The sequence below is a fragment of the Phlebotomus argentipes genome, unplaced genomic scaffold (genome assembly GCF_947086385.1).
Source record: "Phlebotomus argentipes unplaced genomic scaffold, Phlebotomus argentipes genome assembly contig_15, whole genome shotgun sequence".
NCBI classification, from domain to species: domain Eukaryota; kingdom Metazoa; phylum Arthropoda; class Insecta; order Diptera; family Psychodidae; genus Phlebotomus; species Phlebotomus argentipes.
In genome coordinates, this window is record NW_026776181.1 from 3,809,217 (window position 1) to 3,816,981 (window position 7,765).

A 7,765-nucleotide genomic window follows, 5' to 3' on the forward strand; every position below is an offset into this window, starting at 1 on the left:
GTGATGATTGAATAAAATTCGATGGTTTGAGCTTCCAGCCTTGGGCTGGAATTCGAATCCCGCACAAACACTGTTCTGCTCTTTCGGCTATAATTGATTAATAACGGAGCAAACTCCCTGATTTCTTATGCTGTGGCTTAAATAGTCTCTCTGAGCTTAAAGCAGGATTCCCTCAATATTGTTGACGACAAATTATCGTGGACAAAACATGACTTCTCAGCTTAGATTGCTCCATGATCATTGGCAATTGAGTGTCTCTCATAATAACCCATTCCTTATTCACTCAATTTTCACTACATTGAATTATCCTATCTGGTGAATCAAGTGAAGGATCAGAGGTTTTCATTAGCGAGGATCTTAATAATTATTTTCTTTGAATCTGCCAGGAATTGTCTCAAGAAGTATAATTGTCTCACGTGAATGTTAATAGTCACTCTTTACTTTCTCTCTCTGTCCTTTCTTCCAATCTCTAATTGTTAGTCTTTTTAGATTAAATTTCTGAATCTTCCGTCTAGAGGAATCGAGTAATTTGGTCAACTCTGCTCAAGTGCGCATATATAATTTTGTTAAGCCACAAAACAGAGAGCAGAGAATAAAATTAGCCACAGCAATTGATCTTTCCCTCCTTCGCGGAGGGTGAAGAACAGGAGGGAGAGAGAGAGAGAGTTGAGATGTGGAATAAAGGAAAATCCCTCCTTTTTGTCCAATGCTCTGTGGCAGAAAGACAAAAGATACGAAGGAGGTAATGGATGAAATATGAGAGAATATAAAGTACATCACGCCAATTTTCTGGTATTGTGCAGCGCGTTCGATCTGTGTGAGCAATTGATCAGTAATATTTGCAATATTATTGGAGGCTCCCAATGAATAATTTTGCATCAATTTGCAATGGTTTTTCATTACACTTTCCTTCTCACCCTTCATTCACCCCCTCTTGAGGTTTTTGCTCACGCCAAAAGCACCAGCAATTTGCGAATCGAATGCACTTTGCTTATGCACACATCCTCGATATTGTGTTATGTGAGGATTGTTTATGTGAAAATTATGGTTTCTGAGCAATTTTTGCACTTATTGCATTATCTTCGTTTACCCAGAAAAAATGTTGCTGTGCTAAATAAAAGAAAAGAAGTGAGAGAAAAAAGGTGAAAAGACAATAAGAGAGGGAGGAAGAAAAATTGAGTCCAAAATGAAAGATATAAGTTTTCACACAGTCAGAAAAATAATGACTGGAAATGATAATGACGTGAAATTTATCTTCGAAAAGATACGCGCGAGAATTCACGTTAAGTCGTTTAAATTATTATTTTTTTTGTTCAAGCAAAATATATTTCGTATTCATGATGAACTGACCTAAGCGAATAATGGGCATTTTTCACTCTTATTTAGCGAGATAATTGAATTTTTGGCAAGACTAAATGATGATGTTTCTGCTGGTTTTGAAGGAATGTATATCAACAGAGAAGCAATTAGTCGGAATTAAATGCATGCTATATAAATTAAGAAGGACTGCATCAAAGCTGTGGTGCTTCTTTTGCACACAACAGTGTGCAAATTAATAATTCAGCAAAAATATTGCCAAAGAAGTGTGCTTTTTTTCAACTGATATAATTTATAGATCATATTTTCAGTCAATGTTTTGATCTCTAATTGTTATTTATGCGTGTTTACGTATTTATTGAGCAAATTAGATTGTGCGATAGAATTTATACACACGATCAGTTCACTTTTAAATGAATAATCCCCACTCAGAGCCCAAGATGTTAATCCATTTTGGCGAAGGAGCAATTTCAGACAAGAAATCAATTAATTACACTTCCTTCGAGAGACCACCGCACAAGATGCCTTCATTAAATGTGGCTGGCACTTTTTATTAAATTTAAGACCTTAATTTCGCAGTGCCGGTTTATCGTTAATTGAAAAAATATCCATTTTCATCTCAATAAGCCATATTAAAGTGGTAATTGCTGGCAAAAGATGGGAATTTTCCAGCGCGCTTGAAATTATTCATAAGATTTCAGAGTGAAGTGTGGTTTTTTTTCTCTGGCTATTTTCCCAAATATCACGTCTTTAGCATGTAAATTAAATATTTTAATTAAATGAACACACACGGAGAGTACAAGAGGTGAACAATTGGGTGAATGAGGTGAGGAAATGTTTGAGGCAAAAGCTCGCGTTTCTCTCCGACATTAATGAAATTTAATTTTATGCCGTATAATAAATAGGTCGGTATTTGACGTGGGGTTGGGTTTATCAGGTGGATATTGTTGTATTAAAAATTCACCAATTAACAGCATTACAGGCCGTAATATTGAGTCCTCTATATATTCACGCTATAATCTGTTCTGTTTGCCCTTCTGGAAGTGGCTTAAATTACTCTATATTTCAATTCTTTGATTGTAATTTATGAGAGTGAAAAGCATTATTGGATTAACAAGAATTGCTCGAGTGTAAATAGCAACTCATATCTTGTCTGTTGGATCTCTGAAAAGCAGAGAGAGAGAGAGAATAAAAACTGATCAATGATCACAAAATGATACTTCAAGGCATTCATTTGAATTAGATCATATTTCTTCATTCATCAAATGGTCATTTTCAAAATACAAGCCATTCTCTCCCTCACCGTGCATTCCACTCTTTCGCGGCTGTTTTCCTGGGTAATAAACTCCTCAATCGATACCGGATCACTAATGAAATAAACAATTTATAATTATCTCGGGTAATGCTGAGGAGGTGGAAAAAAAGTGCTGTGGCTGTTTTGTTGATCTAAAGCACACATGGATGAGGAACGAATTGCAATAATTAAAGAATGGTGCAGAGGTGTGTTTTCGGGAAAAAAGCATCGAGCGGCGCCAATAGTCGATTTTTCACCCAGTGCCGAACGGCCAGAGAGGCCGAATTCCCAAAGGTCTGGCCTGGAAGTGGAGTGTCACGGTGACTGTCGGGAAAAGTGAGGCTTTTATCGAATTTGGATCGGCTGAGGAGAAAACAAAATGTACGTTAACGAAAACCAATTAAAAGACCATACAAATCATTCGGGGGGCATATCGAATTCGGGCCGAATGATGGAATGTCTGGGGATCTGTGCGTCCTATTAATGTTGGCCAATTGTGGTGTCTATTAGGCTTCTGGTATTGTTGGGAGCTAATCAGGGGTGAATATCGCCGAGGCCGAGAATGAGGATATCGCGCTCATATACTATTATGCTCAGTAATTACCACGCATTATAACGTGTATTAATATTGAAGAGAAGTTAATTCATATTCACTTCCATCATCATTACTCTTTCTCATTACACTTCCTTGGCGATGGTCGCGGCACTCGGGCGCGTATCGATTTCGCCTCCTTGCCGCACGGAGAGCTTCTTTTCAATTTCTCCACACTATGGCGATGGCCGTGGCCTGCAAATTGCTTAAATATGAGAAATTAAATATGATCGGGAGAGCGAATTATAAAATGAAACGCCATGCAGGTACTGTGTTACCAATTTAGCATATAATAAAGGCGATAAGATCTTAATTGGTTGTCAATAACTAATTTAACAGAACATAATTTGGTGTTGTTCACTCAGCAGTATCTCCACATCGTGGCCCAGGAATGATCTCTTCCCGATAGCACATCAGAAAAAGAATTAACATATTTCTGTGACTGGAATGCCTCGCATCGGTCTTTCGGCTCGGAATTGATCACTCGTGGTATGCGATAGAATAAGGCACAAGAACAAGAGGCGAAGATGCGCGATAGCGATGAAAGGGTCAAATATTATAGAGGCCTCAATAGATGATGCTTGGAGAACACACAGGAGAATGCCGAGTATTTTGACTGAATGATCAAAATTGAATTTACACAGACGAAAATCTTTTTTTTTCTCTCTCAACATGCCAATAATGTTGCTATCGATAAATCAGCAAATTGTCAAAATATCTCGTGAATTTTAATTGGAATTTGGGACAGAGGCTCCAGCAATATTCTGCAGATGAGTTATTTCTCAATTTAAATTAAGAAATGAACCGCCAAATAAAACTGTTCATTCTGCACAAAATTGCTCATGTCACATCTGTTTCTATCCACCATCATTTGATATGTTTGGCGCGAACCCTTTGAACTCCTCGAGGGACGCTTTTAAGAGGGTCTAACACTTGATGGCAGTTTTCCGGATTTCTGTTCGTAATACAATTTCATTAATAACATACATTTACGAATTGTAATATCCAGCATTTTCGTGTTTTGGGGTGATTCACTACATGAAATTTCATGCACATGATTGAAAAATTATATTACAGCTCAAACATAATTAAATAACAATTTAATTGCTTCATTTATTCACCTTCGTGCAATCATTGAAAGAGTGTCACGAAGGTAGTTTCAATGGGCAATTTCATCGGTGGGCAATTTGGCCCTGGCCAAAGTGCTTCTTTATGACTTTCCAAAAGCTGCCCGCGCCGGAAAAGGGTTGAATTGGGCGAGAGTGGCATTTCTTGGGCTGCGACGCGATCGCCAAAATAGTGATACATTGTATAATGTGAGAAAATTGCGGAGTTTGTTCTTGCGGATGCGACCAAAGTGGCGAAATCTTCACTTGCCCACGGCAATTGGGATGGAATGTTGCGATGTGGTGCATAACAAATCGCACTTAATGAGCAAATTTTGCTACACATTTTCCAAATCACGCCCCCAAATTAGTGCTTGCGTGATGTAGATTTAGGACAAAATCGACAATTTCAGCTGTGTTTCATTGCTTTGGCAATTGCTTTTCCATATATGTATATAAATTGTAATTTTTAAAATGTAATTTGGTAAAGTGTCACAGAATTGCTGAGCAGAAGGAGATACGGCAAATTGCATTATGCTTTTTCCCCACAGTCAGAGCTGTAATTTAGTCGAAGCTAATTTCTATTTTTCGAGGAAGGAAGGAGACCCAGAAAAAAGCACTGTTTGTGTTTCTAATCTCACCACAGCCATCAGATAATTGATGTGCGCATACACTGAAAATTTAGCAGCCCAGTGTCAATTTCTGATTTGGTGTAGATGGGAAGATTGTGGAGGTTCATAATAGTTACCAATGTTATAATGATTGCTACCGTTTTGTCCTCTGGGGGCCACCACAGAGTGTGTCTTCTCTTTCACCATTATTTCGCCCTCCCCGAGACTCTTCTCTGCACCACACTTAACCGTCATTAGGAGGATAATGAGCCGAAGGCACGAAGCCACGGAAGAGTCTCAGCGCTTCTTCGCGCCGTGCTGCTTCTGACAGTTTCGGCGGGAAAATTTGGTGACTCGTAATTTGGCATGTAAAGAGAATTAATCATTATTTAATTGTGTTGCGCGTTTCATCATCAGATTAGGTGGCATCTCCGTCACTCTGTGCGACAACACTCACCTCGAGGGGCGCCTCAATTCACCTTTTCTGTGGGAGACACTTCAATTCTCATCCCTCACGCCCGATTCGGCGACAGGCCACATGTTGTAATACAATTTAATCCATTGACAAATAGGCTCTATGTCGTGGCTAATGCCGCTCAAATTGATTCCATGGCATTAGTCCAATTAAAGAACAATAACTTCTCACTGGACATTTCGGCGTTTGTCAGGTTGTTTGCGTGAGCGAGGATAATTTGTGGAAATTGGGAAAATTCGGAATGAAATCCTTTGCTTTCTTATTTGCCGAAGATTTTGGCTTTCTTCTGAAAACTGAAAGAACAAAACCAAAACAACATAAAGTGGTGCAAATGAGCTTTTCAGCATTTAATACCGCATTAAAGTACTTGCATGGATTTCAACAGAAACTCAAAAAGCGCTTCTTTTGCGGAATTTAGCAACCTTTCGAGAGAATTTCATTGGAGTTAGAGAGTTTTATTTGGGGCACTTGAGTGGCAATTTTTTCCGGATACTCAAGCTTTTCGCCCCACCAGAAAAGTCAAGCTTTTTCCATCCACTTTAATTGACATGAGAACTCATTAAAGAGACATTTAAGGTGCGCAGCATTTAGGGAATATTAATTTTTTGTCTATTCCATCCATCTCACCAGCGTGGATTACAATAGGTTTGAGCAATTAAAACGATCACAGACACATTTTAGTGAATCTAGAGACAAATTAAACATTTTATAGTTGAAATTTGGGACTTAATGTTTCTCTCTGGCGCACTTGAAGGTGGAGCATAATTTAACATGGAAATTGTATTTGATAAATTGTCGAGATATTCATATGAATGAGATGCTTTGTCTATCAAATTTGGACTTTTCGCTGTTGAATGTTGTATAAATGAACGGAATGTTGAGTGTGGAACGGAGAAGGAGGAGGAATATTTGAGGAAGACTCAATTAAGAGACATCATTTTTCACAATTCAATTGATCGTGCATTCTATTTACCGAGGCAATTTCACGTGGAATTTTTCAACACAATGGAGAAACAGTAGCTCAACTTAGGAGTAACACAATTCCAATCTGGCTGAATGGGGCGCGCTGTAAAGGAAAAGAAGACAAAAATTTCCCCATGAGTTCATTCGATGGCGTACAAAAAGGCGAAGAATTTATTAATCTAAGTCAGTAGTCACACAATTCGATTTGAATTTGCCTTAATTGCTTGTTTTTCCCCCCATTGAATGGGGGATTTGTGAACATTTCAATGCAGACACCACAAAATTGTTGGCGGAGAAGAGCTGAATCATCCAATATATTGTTAAAAATCTAAATCAATTCTTTTTTCCAATACACTCTTCTCAATCGCGTTTCTTCCCAATGCCAAATACCTCAATATTGGAGAGGTAGAATCCAGCCTCATGGAAGGTCATGTCAATACAAATTAAAGTCTAATGACTTGGCGAATTGTTCACCTTAAATATTTACACACGCCAACATTCGCACTCACGTGCATATACAGAAGAGTGATCTTGGCTGCTCTTCTCATCTCCTTGGGAGTCCTTTGATTAACATTATAGCTTCTGGGTGGAGATGGAGGTTTTTTGAAGAATCATTCAACAAATTATGGACCTATGATACTCCAACACAACTTGTTGATCTTGTCTCGTTGCCAGATATTAAATTATTGGCTCTATCTCAAAATTCTCTATGGATATTTTACTATATGATGAATAAAAAGTTGTTTTGCCGCTGTGTGAAAAAATCCTCAATTTGAGCTCTTAAAAGCTTAGCTGCTAAATAAATTTAAAAGTAATTTATTTTGAAATTTATCTGCCAGCGAGAAGCATAGAAGTTAGATGAAAAATGCCACATGAAACACACGTGATTAATTCCAAGGCACGAAGAAAAAGGTGATCATTAAATTGATCAAACATTTAATTTGGCATAGAGCAAGACGAAAATGCTGAATGGAGAGCTCTTTTTCATTTTGGGGGGAATATTAATAGAGTCGAGAGAGATCAGCCAGTAAATTCATTTGCTGTAAAAGTCAGAGAATTATCATTAATAGCCGTATGAGGATTGAAATATTAAAATCCAATCTCATATCCATTACATGTATTTTACGTGCAGAATATTATTTAACATCCTGTCATAATAAATCCATTATTGTCGATTAAATATACAAATTTAATGTAGCGCTAACATATTGTTGATTAGCATCATTTAATTTCTCCCTCTCGCGCTGGCTCTATTGCAAATGGATAAAGTGTGTTCTCTCGCACTGATGAATATATTGCCGCCACATGAGCACACACGTGAGAGAGGCGAGATATTGGCTTGAGTATAATGTGTTGGAAAATTTTTATCATGCCTCCTTTTTGTCCAAATGAAAAGTAAAACCGTCA